Below are 18,351 nucleotides of genomic sequence, written 5' to 3'. Positions count from 1 at the left end.
TTATTAAAGGACAAGACATCTGCTGTCACCGAACATGTGGCAGAGTTTCTGATGATTGTCATCAAAAATAATAAGAGGGTAAAGAATAAATAAACAGTTTAAAACCAACCAAGGTAATTTGTAGGCACTGGGCAGCATCAACTGGAAGGGTGCCGGTGTTCGCTGCAGTTCATATCCGCTGGCTGGATGAATGTATTGTTATGGTATTTTGATTGAAGTGTTTTAACTTGATGGCTGAGTTTTGGTCAGTTGTTGTTTGTGAATCCTTGCGGGTGCCTGTATTTATGCTCCCTTGTTGCTATTTTACTATGCCAATAAAGGTGTCTGAATCTGAACTGGATTATGCCCTGGTTATTAGGGTTAGAGCTTATCGACACAATAAGCACCTCATCAGTCTTTAAAAGCAATAGTGTTGAAAGCATGTTGCTGGAAAAGTTTGAACAACTTATGAGAAAAAGGTAGGGTTGCAATGTTTAGTCAATTAATTGGTTATGCATCAATCAACTGAAAGACTTTTGATTGGCTAAAAAGGTTTTTATGGGAAGAAGGTATTTTTGTGTGTTTGCAAAGTGCCTTCAAGTCGCAGCCGATTTATGGCGACCCCTTTTGGGTTTTTCATGGCAAGAGACTAACAGAGGTGGTTTGTCAGTGCCTTCCTCTGCACAGCAACCCTGGTATTCCTTGGTGGTCTCCCATACAAATACTAACCAGGGATGACCCTGCTTAGCTTCTGAGATCTGACAAGATCAGGCTAGCCAGGTCAAGGCAGAAGGTATTTAAATTTTTTAAATTATTTTTAAAACAAGAACTCATAAACAACAGCAAATGAGGCACAGAAGAAGCATTTTCTCCAGTCTGAGAAAGAAGGGGAATACCTCTTCTAAAAGGATGCCTGCTGGGATGTAGCTCATGTAGCATCATGCATCATGAGCTGCTTTTTTTGTCAGAACCATTTTATCAGAAGTAGATTTAATTACCCATCAACTAAAACTTATATGACTGATAGACTTAATAATGCCATCCTAAGCAAAGCTATACCATTCTCAGCCCATTCACTTCAATGGATTTAGAAGGGTGTAACTCTGCTTAGGATGGCACTTTAAAGTTGCAGTACCATGCACTCTTACCTGGGAGTAGGCCCCATTGTGCACTGAGGTCTACTTCTGAGTAAACATGCAGTGTAAGATTTCTTTAACCAGGCTACATTCCCAGAAGAAATCCCTTTTTGGTTAGTGGGCACCAGAGTTGAATTACACTTGTTCTTCTACAACTCCTCTAGAAGATCTTGATCTTAAATTAATAGCTCTTATATTAGGAAACCCCTATATATGGTCTGATCCACCAATTGGCAGAAAGATGTAGATTGCTGTCCTTAAACAAAAAAGAGGTGGTGAAAGATATAACAGAAGAGAAACCTAATTTCCATTTTAACACCTTGCCTGCAGTGCTAAAAGCTGATCTTAAAGGGCTATTTTCACATGTGCGTTGATATGTCAATGGCTAAGGTGCTGAAGTTCTAATGAATTCCTCTGTGCTGATGCAAATCGTATGATAAATTTAAGAGCCTGGAAGGAATCTGTAGAAATGACCTTCACTCTTTGAAATATGGACACAGTAGGCCTTCAGGTGTCATGGCCAATGCTGTGGTAACATACTGTATGGTTGGCCTTCAACAACAAAAAAAGTTGACTTTCACAATTCCCACCTCAAGCATATACTCAAGTAGGCAATTGTAAATCAGGCAGCCTAGCATGTCATATGGTAATGGTTTTCTTCCTGAATCTGACAATTATACTTTTAGTAGACATCTATAGTAAAAGCATTTCTATTGGCCTTCGCAGCTCTCTAGAATCCTTATATGAGACATTTTCCAAGGGTCCACTATGTGATTACATGTGCTTATTTAGACAAATATTTTTACCATCTTCTGGCCCTGAGTAATAACTCTGACCCACTCTGACCCAGAAAAGGCTAGCCCTATCCAAAGAAGAGCACACTATGAACCACCATGTGAACAAACACAACCCAAATTCTGAAGAGAATCCAATAACCAATTACCCCAAAAATCCCTGTCTGAAATACCAACTGACCTACCCAGAAGCTATGGAGGAAATGCAAGGCTCTAAACCAGGGTGTGACCACTTTAAGCTCTGTTCACTCTAATCAGCACCAGGACCTAGCCCTAAATACATGGGTGTAGTTAAACTCTGAAAGGAGTTGTGCATTTCACTGGAGAGGAGACCCTCGGCGCATCCCTGACTTCTGAGGAAGAAAGTCCTCAGGAGGCCAGGAAGGGGCTGCACTTGCGTTGGGGCCTCAGCGCCGGTGCCCGGGCTACTTATGCCACCATAAGTGGCCCCAACACCGGTGGGGAGGCCTGGATGCCGGTCTCCTGGTGCTGCCGTGGCAGCGTCACCCTGGGATGCTGCCGGGGCCTTCCACTGGCATCCCACCAGTGTAAAGGCCCGCACCGGCATTTGGGGGGGGGTGTCCCGGCATCCAGGGGGGTTCCCGGGGCATCCCAGGGGGCGAGGCTAGCTGTAGGCAGCCTCCTGTCCCCTTTCACCCCTTTTTAGCAGGGGCAGCCTCGCTATTCTCAAAGGGGCGAAAAGCAGCAGCGCCTCCTCCCCACCGTCCCGGCCACCGAAAGCTTAGGAATGGGCTGTCTGTGCTAAACTTCCTCCCAACTTCTAATACAAAGCAAACTTGGAAGGCTACAGTTCTCAGCTGGGGGAAGGGGAGTATAATTCTTTTCCTGTTCTTTTCCTGCTCAGAATCCTGAAGCTGCTGAGCATTTTTACAAAAAAAAAAAAAAAAAAAAGGAAAATGTTATGTTCATCAGCCTATACCATCTAACTGGGGCCCCTGACTTTGCTACCTACCCTTTTTGCACAGACTGTTCCCCAGAAATCTACGACATGTTCCCACAGCCACCAACTATTTACCACTCCTCCCTGCTGCATCCCATCATCCCTCCATGTGTATCCAGGTAAGTCTAGAGGGTTCTGCCTGATACCCATTGTGCCCAACTGGCCAAAACAGGAAAGGGTTTATATTCTGTGAGCTTCTTTGGTTCAAGATTAAATGCCCCACTCTGTACAGCAAATAATGAACTGCTTTGTCATTTTATAATTAAACAAAGAGAATTCACAAGGGCTGAGTGAGAAACGGCTCACTCAACAGCAGGCAGGGAAAGCAAAGCTAATAAAGGTGCTCTGCTATAGTCTCAATTCAGACAGCTATATTCACAGGAAACAAGTCAGCAACATCTGTGGAGGCAGAAAACCTATTGTTATGTCAACAGGATTCCTAGTAGTAGGGGGGACATTCCCGGAATAGGCTCACGTTGGTTCCTAGCAATTGGCAAGTTGCTTGTGTTCCTCCACCGACATATGTGAGGTTCAGCTGTACAACATGTCACTGCCAAGATTTCTGAAGCAGTGAATGGTGAATCCAATCTTGCCCGTAATGGTGACTGCACACAACTGGTTCTCCATAGGCTATGCATGCAGGCTTTTCAAATGAATAGGCATAGAGCAATAATTAGATGTACCCTTAGACAGACTGATTATCTGGGCTAACTAACAGAAGACTCTCCTACACTAGAGAAATGGGGACAGGTGTCACAGTGTTCGATCCATCACCTGTTTTTTTAGCTATGCAAGACATGCAGGGAAGGATCAAAGCTGGAGGAAGTTGCTGGCATGAGGATCTGATGCACTGTTGGCTTCTACTGTCCTCCTCTCTTACTCTCCTCTTCTCAGTCCCCAGCAGTGGTACAATGTGTGTCAGCTCAGGGAGTGGGAATACCAGCCTGTGCAACACCTGCAAACAGGGGGTAGCAAACACCATTCAAGTTTTTTTTTTCCTTCTAAAAGGAATATCATGTGCATGCGACTGGGTTTTAACCCTTTATTTTCCAGTTTTCTTGTAAACATACTTGGTTTAGTTAGTTCATGAAATGAATAAAGATGCCTTACTTATTGTAGATACAGTCTAAACCATATCAGCATCAGTGACAAACTGTCATTAGCTTTCAATGGAGCTGATACTTGCATTTTTAACAAAATTTTGCAGTTGGCAATTGTGAACATTGACTATTTATTTAAAATATTTATATAAGAATGTTTTGTTCGGCTAACAAAATTAAAACATCAGCAAAACCAATTACAATAGATCAGTCTGTAGCAGAAATCTCAAAGAGCTTGACTGCAACAAACCAAAACAAACATATTAACAGCACTAGAACAAAATTGGAGGAATAGAAGAGTCTTGGTGTCTAAATAGCAACAACAAAAGTCAACAGGCAAATGTTGTGGGTGAAGGTAAGGTCCTGGCTACTATCCACTTCATTTCAGGCACTGTGGGAAACCACAGTCCAGACCGAGAGAGATGTTAATGACCATATAGGGTTTTATAGGTCAAAGCCAGCGCTCTAAACTGCACCTGGAAACAATCTCAAAGCCAATGGAGTTCTTGTAAGATAGGACTGATTTCCTCCTTGTGTGGTGCAGCTCTTAGGCCTGGGAAGATGGACTCCCTGCTTGACCTCCCTCCCCACTCTGCCCACGGTGAATGAGGACGGAGCAGAACAAAATGTCAAAAATTAGAAGGAAGGTCAAAGTGGAAAATACCCACATCGCATCTGATAGCACATCCAGAAGACCCAGTGTATTCGAAAGTCTTGGACCCAGCACTGGAGAGACACAGTGTTGTAACTAGCAAATGCCTCTATGGGAACACATGTAGACTCATACATGGTCCTTCACCATGAGGTAAAGGCTTTAGCAACAGTAACAAAAGGTCTCCAGAAAGGCTTACAGGGGATCTTCGGGAAAGAATAAAGAATAAGTGTACACTGAAGACACTGAAAATGAGACTCAGAAACATAACACAGAAGAATCATCTTGTGTTAGGAAAGAGTTGTCAAGGGGAGACACAGGGAGAACAAAAATAATCAAAATTACCAAGTTGAAGACACCAGGACATGAAGAGAAAAGTCCCAGTTGGGAGACAAATAGGAATGATCCTGATAATGGAGATGTTAATTATAATTATGACCATCAGCTTTCTTTGGAAATAAAGTGCCAGAAGATCTAGAAAAAGTTAATAAAGCCTGAAGAAGACAACATGGTGAAAGGGAAGAAATCTTCATTAAAAATGAGATTTCTCCACATGATTATATCTAAAGTGACATGATCCCGACATTCACCAAGAACATCTAGTAAACCTCCAAAACTAAGATCCTGTTGCAAATTTTTCACATCTACTAGTAAAACAGGGAAGGCTTCTACCATTTTTTCACCCCTCTTAGAACAACAGAGTCTGTAGAATTTTATAGTAGAGGAAGAGACAATCTCTCCTGGAAGTAAGTGCCTGGGGAGAGACTGTTGCCATCTGGGGCTGAGCTTTTCTCACCTGTTCTGCTCCAGCCCTGAAAGCTGATAGGGAAAATAAATGAAGGAAGGAAGGAGAGAGAAAGGGAGAGCCCATCCCATCAGTGCAGAGATTTTATCACCTACTCTGGTTCCTTTCCGTCCCCTGTGGATTAGGTTGTTACTGCCAGGTAGATTTGTGGTATTTAAGTTCTCTTCTAAGCCACTTTTGAGTCCACAGCCAGCAGACAAAAGCAGGGTGAAAGTATCTAGATAAATAGACATATTGCTCTGTGTGGTCAGTTGAAATTAGGTGACCTGTAACAGACACTTTCTGGTATTGAAAGAAATAGTGGATCTGGCGGGGCACACCAACAGATGGACTATCTTGAAGCTGCAGCAACAGAATCATACAATTCTAGAATTTTAATAAATCCTTCTACTGTTTTGGGAGTTTTTTTTTTTTTTTTTTTTTGCTCTCATTAATGCAGTTTGGCTGTCTCTTTTCACTGTCTGATATCCCTGGTATCAAATCCCTCTGCTCCAGATCAATTGTGTCCAGCACTGAGAAAGTGCCAGAGCATAAGGCAAGCTCGATTTAATGAGGATAGGGTGATGACTGTCAAAATCCTTTTAAGATGTCCATGCGCTCTATTGAAAAGACTGCTTATTTCACCTGGGAAAATTTACTTTGACTTCACAAGGCATTTCCCTGCCTCTGAACTCTCTTCTCCTAATGGTACCATTACTTGTAGTTAGTGTTGATACTGTAGAGAGTTTTCAGTCCCTCAAGAATAACAATGTAAAATTCTTTTTCCTTTTTTTTAATATGTGGACATCACAGAGAAAGTTGCTGGTAAAATGGGGCTTACAATTAATGAAATAACATTATCAATCTTGAGTCAGCTCTGAGTTGGGAAATTCCTGGACATTTGGGGGTGGAGACTGGGGAGGGCAGTGTGCGGGGAGGGGCTCTCAGTGGGGTATAATGCCCTAGAGTCCACCCTCCAAAGGAGCCATTTCCTCCAGAGGAACTGTTCAGGGCCATCTGTGGATCAGTCAAAATTCCGGGAGAGCTCCAGGCCCACATGGTTGTTAGCAACCCTAATCATGACCTGCCCATGTTGTTCTCATTACTGTACCATTGCATTTAATTTATGTTTACGCTAAAGGTATACTGAGGGTTTCTATTTAAAATATTGCCCCAAATTATTGACATTTCATTACTTGTTGATATATATCACTATATATCCATTCATCTGACACAGCTTTTTCTCCTAAGAAAGCTTCCTTCTATTCCCCTTCACGCAAACTTGGAACCTTTCGCCACCTGCACTCAGCAGCCCACCTCCCACTGAATTCTTTAGGCATCACTTTGCACCATCTGATAGTCCATCCGACCTTGAACTGAAATGACCGAGGAAGTGATTGAAATCCCAGGAGTTTTGTGGATGAATTGGAGCTTCCCTTTCGCATCTGTTATATATCTGTTACATTTTGATGCCACCCATCCTTTAATAAGCGTAGGTCTGTGTTCGTAGTTCTCTCCTTCTCCATTTTATCCATACAACTACCCTGTGATATAGGTCAAGGCCGAGGGATAATAAGCAGTTCATTGAGCTTCATGGCATTTGAATCTGAGTTTTTGCCACCCAAAATGTTCCTGCTGGGAGATAGCTCACCGATCACCACCCAGGTAGCAAAATACTGTGCAGTAGCAATGAAGCTATGTCACCTTAATGTACTTCTTTAATCTGTGGAAATGTAAAATTGGGTGATTCCTAATTTTGTTGGCCTTGGTGGTAAACATCTACTCTGTATGGTCAGTTTCTGTTTTACCTGGCATACTAGCCACAAATAAATTTTATTTATTTATTTATTTATGAGTTTTGCCGCTCCTAGTCCAACGCTTTGACCATTATACCATATTTGTAAGTAGACAATGGATTGTGGCAATGCTATATTTCTCTTATGCAAAAATGTAAAACACACATGGTTGAGCCACCTCAGTTGATTCCTATTCTCCTTTAGCCTTTCTTGAAAAAATATCACCGTAGTGTTCTTCAGGTAGGGATGCCAACCTCCAACTGGGACCTGGTGATCCCCTGGAATTACAGGTCATCCCCAGATTATAGAGATCAGTTCCCCTGGAGAAAATGGATGCTTTGGAGGATGGACTCTATGGCATTGTACCCACTGAGGTCCCTGTCCTCCCCAGGCTTCATCCCCAAATCTCCAGGAGCTTTCCAACCTGGATCTGGAAACCCTACCCCCATACCCTGCTGGTGGTCAGGAGAGACCTGGCAACTCTATCTTCAGCTGAAATTAAAAGTATGTAAATGCAGCATAGAAAATAGATGCCCATTATTCCCTATAATAGTTTGCTCCTTGGCGTTGCTCTTTATGGACCCTAAGCAACTAGTGCTGATGAAGGTTGGAAGAGAGGGGTTCATGTGTGACTATGCTGGTGTGCTTGGTTGGAGTGTGTGAATGCCAGTTTCAATGGTCAATTCTCGCACCCCCATTCATATAGCTGTTACTACTTTCCATCCCTGAACTGGAGAATGCCATACCCCAGGGGCTTGATGAACGCATTCATCTTTACACTGGATTGATTTCCTGTCATCATGTAGTGCTAGATCCCTTCATTCATCAATGCTTTTTACCTCTTCTGGTCAGACAGGAAAAGCCTGATCTTTTACATGATTACTCCAAAGTGATTTCTGCTGAGTACCATGGATCCTATTTCCAGAGCAAAGTGCACAGGATTGTATCCTAAGAGCACATGGGTGCATCATAATAAGGGCTTCATAAAATATTAATACTGCGAGAGAATGGAGAGAAAGTTTCATCTGTCTTTGGTAATAGTAGCTCAGGGTTTCTCAGTGACAGTAGTAGTACAGTACTGAAAATACAGACTGACAGAATGCACTACTTATTCAACAAAAAAAGCCAACTGTACCTATGGAACTCATTGCCTCAAAATATGTCGACAACATCAGCTTTTAAAATAAATTCAGGGAAGACACATTTATCAATGACCACTAGCTATGACAGCTAAGAAGAATCTCCAGAGGTAGTACACCTCTCTGATTGACAGGGACAACCAATACAGGAAGCCATTTCCTTCACATCCTACTTGACAAATTCTAGGCCTGTGGCTGGCTGCAGTTGAAAATAAAATGAACTAAATGGATCTGGGACACATCCAGCAAGTCCATCCTATTGTATTGATATTCCTTATACAAGATAGGCAAAAATCCTCTATTAGCAAACACACTCATTCCAAACTCTTTCATCTTAATTACTGTCAGCACATACTCAAACACTAAGAAAGTACTGAAACCAAGATTGTTGTAGAGAATGCTAGAATGAGCCTGGATTTTGTCAATGCAGTACTTTTCCTATTATGAAACATCATTTTTAACTAATGGATGAAATATTGGAAGAGTGCAATATGACAGATAGAACTCTTAATGTCATTACGGTTGAATGAAGAGTGGTTATGCCAAAATGGTTTATAGAGAAGGGAAAGAAGGCCATGCATCAGTGTCACCTTCCTTCTGCTCCAACTGAAACCAGCACAAAATTACTTTTGATTTGGGTATCATAGGATTATTAGCTGAAGATGATATACATGTGCCCACTAATGCCCTTTTAAAATGATAAATCATTAAACAACCCAGTAGCGCTGATGCTACTTCCTGGCCAGAGTCATTTTCTAAGGTTCTCTTGTACTGCAGCAATGTCTGCTGCTACTTCAGCCTTATCTGCTTTGAGCAGCAAGCTCTTCTTGGTGGATGGGCTACACTGGAAAATAGACAAGGTTACCTTGGAAGCATGCCATAGGCCAAGGCTTCAATCATACTGAAGGGGGCACCAGTCTCTAGAGAGGCAGGACCAAGGTTACTTGCTGCCAAGAAAAACAAAACTGGCTTTGCTTGTATCCTTCCTTTAATAGAGGCCTGATTTGCAGAAATGAGTTAACACACGGTGCTTTTCATGGCAGGGAGCTAAATATTACCTGTCGTGGCCCAAAATTCTGGCTCGTCTGAGGAAGAACCGGAACGAGTAGCAGCCCCTCCAGAGACTGCAGTGGCAGAACCTCCTGAAACATCAGATGATGGGAGAGTGCCGATGGAAACAACAAAGCAGACAGAAGGGCTGCAGGGCCCCTCGGGAGGCCAGCAAACAGAGGAATGCTCTCCGGGAGAACAAAGATGGAAAAGATGAGGCAGCTAATGAGTGAAAGGCGTAAATCAGCGCGTCTTCAAGTGAGGCACGATTTAACAGCTGCTGACGAGGAGGAGAGTGATTAATTGCCAGGCCTCGTTCTGAGAACCAGCCTGATTTAAGGAGCAGATGGAGATAAGGCTGTTGTGGAAGCAACTTACTGACCTCCAGTATCAGACGCTCCACTCTCAGATTGCCTTGCCTGCTTGTGACTTCGGCCTGGATTTGGAACTACGGACTGCCTTGCCAGTGACTTTGACCACGGACTGCCACTCAACGACGCTATTGCCTAACTCCTAACCAATACTTCCCCGGCTTGACTTCTGGACTGGACTTGACCTGTGCTTTCCCTGCTCTCTCTCTCACCCAGTGCAGCCAGCCGGCTGCAGAAGCGGCAGCAGCTTCCGTCTCTCCCCCTCAGCGTCCTGTCACACCCTTCCTCAGCTCTCTCTGCACCATGCTGCAGTCCCGCCTGCCCGGCTAGTACATTACCCAAGCTAATTTTTAGCACAGGATGTATGGGGGAGAGCGGGCGCCCTTCCCATAGGGTTGCCAACCTCCAGGTAATAGTTGGAGATCTCCTGCTATTACAACTGATCTCCAGCTGATAGAGATCAGTTCACCTGAAGAAAATGACCACTTTGGCAATTGGACTCAATGGCATTGAAGTCCCTCCCCAAACCCTGCCCTCCTCAGGCTCCACCCCAAAAATCTGCTGATGGCAAAGAGAGAACTTGCAACCCTACCTTCCCATCACCTCAGCCCTGGATATTTAAGATTGTGCTGAAATACTGCAACCTCAAGCAAATTTACTTGTAAAATAAATCCTCTTTAAGTAAACATATCTGCACGGGACCTATATGTTTACTCATTCTCATGGACTTGCATACGCGCACACACAAAAGAGAGAGAGAGAGGAGAGATACATTGCACATGCAGTACAATATTAAAGAAATGCTTTTTAGTAACTTGTATCTGGATAATTGCTAATAGCCTAACCCCAACTACAAAACTACTACATTTTCTTGTTTTGTCCACTGAAGTAAATGATTCCATAAAAGTTTTTGACAAACACACTATCAGTTTGAAAATGTGGCCTTTAGTATAGGAATTTAATTGGTTTAGTGGAAATATGATTTAGTGGAATGCCAAACATGCGTGTTTCCTTTTCTCGCCTTGTCTCCTCCAAAAAGCCAGCAAAGAATAGGCCTGATTGTATGAGGTGTTGTACCCACAAATATTTAGTAACAGATGCACCAAATACCATGACAATATGACTTAGAGACATGCTAGTTGTGCCAAATAATGCTATCAATTGTACTGGTGGTTGTATTTATTGGGTTCTCAGTGTCAAAGCCTGAAATCTTTTTTGCCTGCAGTATCATCTCCATCCAAAAGAGAAACAGGCTTCAGTTTGGAAGAACATCCAAAATGCTGTCACTTTTAAGCGCAAAAATTATTGGGTGTGAAAGGTAACTCCTCTGCTTGGAATGATCCAAATGAGGGTCATGCCCCTTGGGATTTGCAAGTAAGCAGATAATCAGCTTCTCCAAAGCCAGCTGATTCTAAGTACTTCATCCATTCTCCTTTGTATAATATAGGGATGTTGCACACAAATTACGTATTAATTTCTGAAGAAGTGGTATTATCAGGTATATTAATGCATTAAATGTGGCAGTGGAACAGGACAAAAATGCAGAAGAACAAATCATATTTTAAATGACAGGGAATAGTCTCTTGGTTAAATACAACAGGCTTCAGGAGTTCAAATGTTTAACATTTAAAAGTGGATCTTGCAGAATGAATATTCAAGTTTCTTAAACCAGAGCATATTTAAGTCGTTAATAGTGCAAGCCTATTAATGTCTACTCAGAAGTATTATACTCAGTACTATGAGTTTGCATAGTACTGCAGTCCAACAGTCCAATCTTATATTTTAACCCCAGATGGATTAAAATAGCAGTTAGAAAGGATTAAGCATCATGATCTTACTATCTGCCCAAAGGTACAAGCAATCCTCTTGCACAGGTTTTATATAAAAACTTATTTCAGTCTTGATGCCACAGCAGGGTTGTTGAGCCCATCTCTGAAAAGCGCAAGAAAGCCCCACATAAGGTTTATTTGGGAGGAGTTTCCCAATGGGAGTGGAGGGCAGGGGCAGGAGAGGAGAGATGGCCAAATGACCCTTTCGTAAATGGTTTCCGATTGCTCAGTAGTCCTGCCTCCTGTTTTTCCGTTGAACGGCACTCAAACTAAAGCGGTCTCTTAGGAGTGTCTCATTTGAGAGACATGCCAAAGCTAGGGCTGCCAACTGGCCTGGAGAAAATGTCCTGTCCTTTAATAGTAGCTTGACAGGATATTATTTACCTGCTTATGCTACTTACCTTCCTGCCACGAAAAGCTTCAACTGCTCATTTCTGCACATTAAGCCTCTATTAAAGGGACATGACAAGTATCTCCAGGCCTGTTGGTAACCCAATCAAAAGTTCAGAAACAGCCTAATTTAATCCTGATACTTTTTCCATACCATTTGAAGGAGCACTGGATGAATGCATTCACAAGCATTCCATGTGTTCATGTCCCCAATAGGAGGAGGGGAGGGAGAGAAAAGAAATCAAGTTTATATTCCTGATCAAAGCTGCTGAGAATTTGCAGAAGCAAAAATGAAGCTGCACTAAGGCTGCTAACCAGGTGAGGTCTGGAGATCTCCTGGAATTACAACTGATCTCCAGACCAGAGATCAGTTCCCCTGGAGAAAAATTGATGCTTTGGAAGGTAGGGTTCCTCCCAGCTGAGGTTCCTCCCCAAACCCCATCCTCCCCCAAAATCTTCCCAGCCCGGAGCTGGCAATGCTAAGCTGCACAATAAACTCATAACAACAATCTTATTTTTGTAATATTAACTTGCTATAATTCAAATAAGGCTGACAATTGTCTGCCACTCCTGCTTTCCCCTACCAATGGATCTTATTGCTATGGCATTAAAGATAAATGGTCTAAGATTTGGAGAAAGCCTCAGTTTCCAGATATGCAGCTTGGTGGAAGAAGCAAAGGACTGAGGATGGAGAAACCATGAAGCTCAGTGTGGACCGGGCCACTCACTCTCTCTCAGTCTAGCTTGTCACAGGATTGTTGTGAGGACGAAGGAGAAAGGAAGAACCATGTACACCACTCTGAGCTCCTTGGAGGAACGAGGGGATAAAATGTACTAGATGTACAGATAATTGATAGATACAGTGCATTTTAATGGATGCCCATATGATGCTTCATTATGTAACAGTGAACATGGCCTGTTACAATTTTTCATGAAAGTGTTTCCGGTTTAAAACTTCAAAGCAAACTACCTACTGATTAAAACACTGCTGAAGACTCATCTGTTAGTTTCGACTAATCTAGTGGTACTCATTCCACAAGGATGGAAGGCAGCATGGTACAGCTGATCTCAGAAGCTCAGCAGGGTCAGTACTTGCATGGGAAATAGCCAAGGAAGACTCTGCAGAGGAAGGAAATGGCAATCCCCCCACCCCCTGCTTCTCACTTGCTTTGAAAACCCCTTTCTGGAGTCGCCATAAGTCAGTGATGGCACATATGCACATACTCATTCCACAGCTTGTGGGGAGCCCCATTTGTAATTACCGTCAACCAAAAGAGCCATATTTACTTCCATCCCTGGCGTGAGGTCTGCACCTCAGGGAGCCTTGCAGCTCGCCTTCCCTCTGGCGGTGGCGGTTTCAAGGTGCCAACCACAAACCCCACCAGACAGGGACCTTGCTTCCTTTCCTGAAACAAGGGGGTGGTACCATGTTAGGAAACAGTACTCAGAACAGCCGCAGGTGGCCCCTGAGTATCACTGGACTAATCAGACACCTGCAGTGACATATCCTTTGCCCAGTTGAACCAGTTAGGTTCAGCATGGTTCCAATGTAATGCCCGACCAAGGTTTAAGAACTCAAACTGTTGAACCATGGTTTTGTGAATGGTCACAAATCAGAATCTGAAACAGTGGTTTGTCATTATATTTGAAATGACAAGCCACAATTCAAGATCGTGCAACGCCTCTGGAGGCTGCCTGCCCAGATTTAGAGAGAGGAGAAAGAAAACCCTCTGTCAACTCTCACTGACAGTTTCCCAAAGCATATCCTCCTCCCACACCTCAATGTAAATGTATGGTCTTGCCTCCACCCCCTCATTCACTATAATTTAAGCTAAACAAAACAACATCAGTGATACAATTTTTTAAAAAAACCAATAAGCAATTATGATGGAACACAATTATGTAGGAGGACATAGCTAATGTGGAAGGGCAATGCTGCAAAACATAGCTTCAGACAAAGATGGAGGGTGTCTAGTTGATGATGTCAAGTCATACCAATATAAGAAATAGCAGAACCTGGGGGGAAAGTTTTCATAGGAAACGCTAATATAATGAAATCCTGCAGGGCCTGATTCAAGGGTACTTTTGTTCTATAGTGGATTTCCCCCCCACTGATATGTGAATCAAGTTATGTGTCTTTAAGCCTGTTTATGTTCATGGAGTTAAACCTTCAAATCTAAGCATACTTGAATATACATAAAGCTGGCTTGCACAAAGTCAGGTCATTGGCTCATCTAGCACAATATTATCTGGTCTGACAAGCAACAGCTCTCCAGGTTTTCAGGCAAAGGAAGGTCTTTCTGATTCCCTACCTGAGATGGGGATGTCCAGGATAGGAGGACCTTAGAACCTCTGCACGCAAGTCATGAGCTCTGCTACTGAGCAAACAACCTCTCCCCATTTTCTGAGCTCTACTGAAATTGATGGATTTGTTTTCAAGCAAAATAGTTTCAGTATCATTATTGCCGCCTTGGTCACGCTGTTGTGCTGGATCAAAAAGTCAGATGAACACAAGAAAAATTAGCGACCAGTCAAAATCAGTGCATGAAGTGGAAAACCCCCCACAAATACTGCCTGCATTATTTGCAGCTTCTGCTGATCAGACAAAACCAAAAGTCGGCAACAGATTTTTAATGAATGCCAGTTAAGTGAACTTTCAAACAATGAAGTCTTATGACCATCCAGGCATATAAGAACTATATCAGAGAGACACACTCCTAGGACAGTGAACTCCATCAGACTCATAGGAGTTTTCGGCTCACTAAATGAAGAACAGAAGGTTAGGGGTTTTTTCCTGGGTTTTTTGTTTTTCAGTCCTTTCTACAGTTGTTTTCTATGCCCTCTTCAGACACCCTGCAAAGGAATTAACATGACACCATGCTGCAGGACAAGGAAGTATCTTATGTGCTGCCAGAGCCCAAACCTACAGTGGTCCTTCTGAAGCTCTGTCAATTAAAAGCACCAACAGCCATGAATATTTAAACAGTGCTATTAGAGTAACACCCGCAGTTTTTGCGTTTAGTTTATATTTAAATCAAACCAATTGTGCAGTGAGATCTGCTGCAGGCTTAGCATCAGCAGTCAGCACATTGGCACCTGCCTGGGGCCACACATTGGCAGGGAGTCCACCACTAATTGGAGCCCTCAGAATTGTGGCCAGAGACCATCATTTTTGTCCAGTTGAGTGCATGAGCCAACACACGCACAGCAGAGTGGATGTTATTAGGCAGCTGCTATCTATTCAAGCTTCTTTTGCTCCCCCTCTCCAACTGGGTCTACCGGTGGCAGCAGTAGCACCACATCTGCTGCTGGAGAAGTAGGGTTGCCAATCCTGGCTTGGGAAATTCCTGGAGATTTGGGGATGGAGCCTAGAATGGGCAGCTACTATTGTAGCCAGCTCAATATGGTATGACAGGAAGAGGATATGTCAATGAAGTGAGTTTTGGCTCTCAAAAGCTTATGCTGCAATCATTTTTTGTTAGTCTTTAAGGTGCCACCGGACTCCTGTTTTGTTTTGCTGCTACAGACTAATACAGACTAATACAGGTACCTCTGGAAGAGGATATGTCCAACTCACTATAATTTTGAGTCTATAATTAAATCGTAGAACATTTTGTCCCATATGACTGATGTTTAGTAAGTATGGAATGCCCTGGATAGTCTTGTGCAAGCATTTTCCTTGTTCATCGTTAATTTTTTTTCAAAGGTTATAGAGAATAATAGCCTGAGTGGATGTAATTTTATACACAGAGCTATCAACAAATTTTATTCAGTATGTACTGTGTATAAACCCTGACCTGGATGGCCCAGGCTAGCCTGATCTCGTCAGATCTCAGAAGCTAAGCAGGGTCAGCCCTGGTTAGTATTTGGATGGGAGACCACCAAGGAATACCAGGGTTGCTGTGCAGAGGAAGGCACTGGCAAACCACCTCTGATAGTCTCTTGCCATGAAAACCCTAAAAGGGGTCGCCATAAGTCAGCTGTGACTTGATGGCACTTCACTCACACACACACACACTGTGTATAAAGGGAGGTGTGAACCGGGTCTGAAAAATGCACTGTCATCACTTTCTGGCACCAGGAGATGACAGTTTGATGGGGTCGATTGAGCCTCCTTCTCTGGGTTTCACTAACACGCTGTAAAGTTTTAGTGATACAGCGTAGTTGCACCAGTGATGATGCTGTGTGACATCCAAGGTCTTTGGGACTGGGGACTAAGGAATATTTATGCAGTAAATAATATACTGAAAGTACAATTAGACCTCTCCATTGTGCAATGAGGCATCTAATAAAGAACTATATCATAAAGAGTCTTCCCTCTTCATCACTAGAAAACATGCCAGTGGCGTAGGAGGGTATGAGATCTCACCAGCGAGAATCCCATTAATCCAGTGCCACAAACACCAAAGGTTTCTAGAGCCGCAGTCTAGAGCACCTATCGACCCTTATGAAGCATTTTTTCCTAAATGATGTGAACTGGCTCACTTACAGAATAATTTTGAATGACGGCAGCAATCTTTCCGCAGTGCATTGGCTCTTTGCTTAAGCACATGGTGCACAGATTGATCTGTAGTGTTTGTCTGGGTCACCATGTGGGAAGGCTGGCATTCATGGCTTTTTGCCCTTCCTAGCTCTATGTTTCTGCAACACTTTTCATGCTATTTGCCCTAAAACAATGAGTGCTGAGAAGAGAAGTGATTATCTTTTTAACTATCAAGCTCAGTCTCTTGCCTAACATGGGATACCTGGCTGTTTTGAAAAAGTATGTGCGTACCCCACCTCACTCCACTTTCTGTCTTCCTGCGTGTGTTACCAGCACTGTCATAGCACAAATCCTGTCACTTTTACTGTCAGGCAGCATTTCCAGGTTATCTAAGGTATCGTTGGCGACAATATTTGATGAAGACTATGCAGTGCATTTACTGCTTCATCTTTGCAATCAAGTTGTTACTCCACTATATTAAAACCTTTTGCAAAATGGAAATCTTATATTTAGATTTTATGCTCTTGCTAATAAAAACAGGCACGCCCAACATTCTGAGAAAATAAGCTGCATTATCTTCATTACTGGTCTAATTTCTGGTCTAGTTCAGTTCACACATTAGTGACTCCTGAGAGCTCCATTGGAAGGGCCCCCTTGGTCCCACTGGTTTTCATGGGACGAAATGGCTTGAATTCATGTAAAAAGTTGGTATCCTATTGTTCCAAAAATCACAATTCACTATACAGTTAAAAAAAACAAATATGATAGTACCTCTTTAGTCTACATCCAGGAAGGAAAAAGGGAAATGAAGCCAAGCAAAAAGAAACCCTCTGGCCCTGTTTCTGGGAGAAGGTGAAGAGCATCAAGATAGAGTTGAGAAGATGGTGTATTCACAGCAGTGCTTATGGACTACCGGAGTGATGAGCAGTGTCAGAGTAGACAGCAGTGATTACTCACAGCATGACCCTGGGATGCCCCAGCAGCCACTGCCACTGGGGGTGGTGAAAGAGCTGGCCCGTGTGTGGGAGTCTCTTTCTGCAGGCAGATTAACTTCTCTGTATTTAAACAAATACCCCTTATCAGGTTTCTGCCCATATACATTTGAACTAGAGCTGAAGATTCTTTTGTGGACCTTAGTTATTCAGGAGATAATATGAGGATATACTGAAAATCCTTAAGCCATTCATTTTAAAGGTTCATGATCATGACATCATTGTGCAAAAAAACCCCCCACAACAACATTGTGCAGTATGAGCTAATGCTAACTGGCATTCCGTTTAAATATTCTTTCCCTACAACTAGGAGGTTGAAGGACTTGCAAACTCTGTGACTGTTATATTCTGCTAAATATCAAAGGACAGTTTGCAAAAAAAAAAAAGTTACCAAGAGGACAAAGGGAGGCTAAAACAATGCTATTCTGTGAAATCTGTAGTTTCCCTTCTCCTTAAGGAGTTGTGAAAACACACACACAGACTTTAAAGGATCAAAATGGTATAAGACCTACTAGGTCAAGTTGTCCCTTTTCATCCTCCTACCAACAGTGCTTCATAAACACAAAGGGGTTAATTTCCATGCCCAATTTATCTCTTCCTGTGTTTATACTTTAAAAGCTGGTACCTCAAGGAACCCTTCTGATGGGTGGCGATGAAGGGCTAGTGGGAGGCGGGAGCCCCATGTGTCCTCCCCCCATTAAAGCTCTGGAATCACAAGGGGGGGCTTGCTCCCCCTCTTCCTTAAAGCATTGTGTGATTTTTGTGCTGCAGACCTTGAAGATTGAGGCAACACCTTGTTCAAATGCATTCTCTCAATTCTGTGGGATTTCAGAACATTGCTGTAGCTGACAAACGCCAGGAATCATACTTACATACTGCCTCTTTCAAGGACAAA

At 42.9% G+C, this 18,351-nt stretch overlaps 1 pseudogene; it reads left to right on the top strand.

Moving 5' to 3' along the window:
• The first annotated feature begins 4,596 nt into the window (after positions 1-4,596).
• On the top strand, positions 4,597-5,331 carry LOC130474833 (zinc finger CCCH domain-containing protein 13-like; annotated as a pseudogene).
• The last annotated feature ends 13,020 nt before the right edge of the window (positions 5,332-18,351 follow it).

Source organism: Euleptes europaea, chromosome 3 (assembly GCF_029931775.1).
Source record: "Euleptes europaea isolate rEulEur1 chromosome 3, rEulEur1.hap1, whole genome shotgun sequence".
Lineage (NCBI taxonomy): Eukaryota > Metazoa > Chordata > Lepidosauria > Squamata > Sphaerodactylidae > Euleptes > Euleptes europaea.
This window is presented reverse-complemented; position numbering and strand designations above follow the sequence as displayed.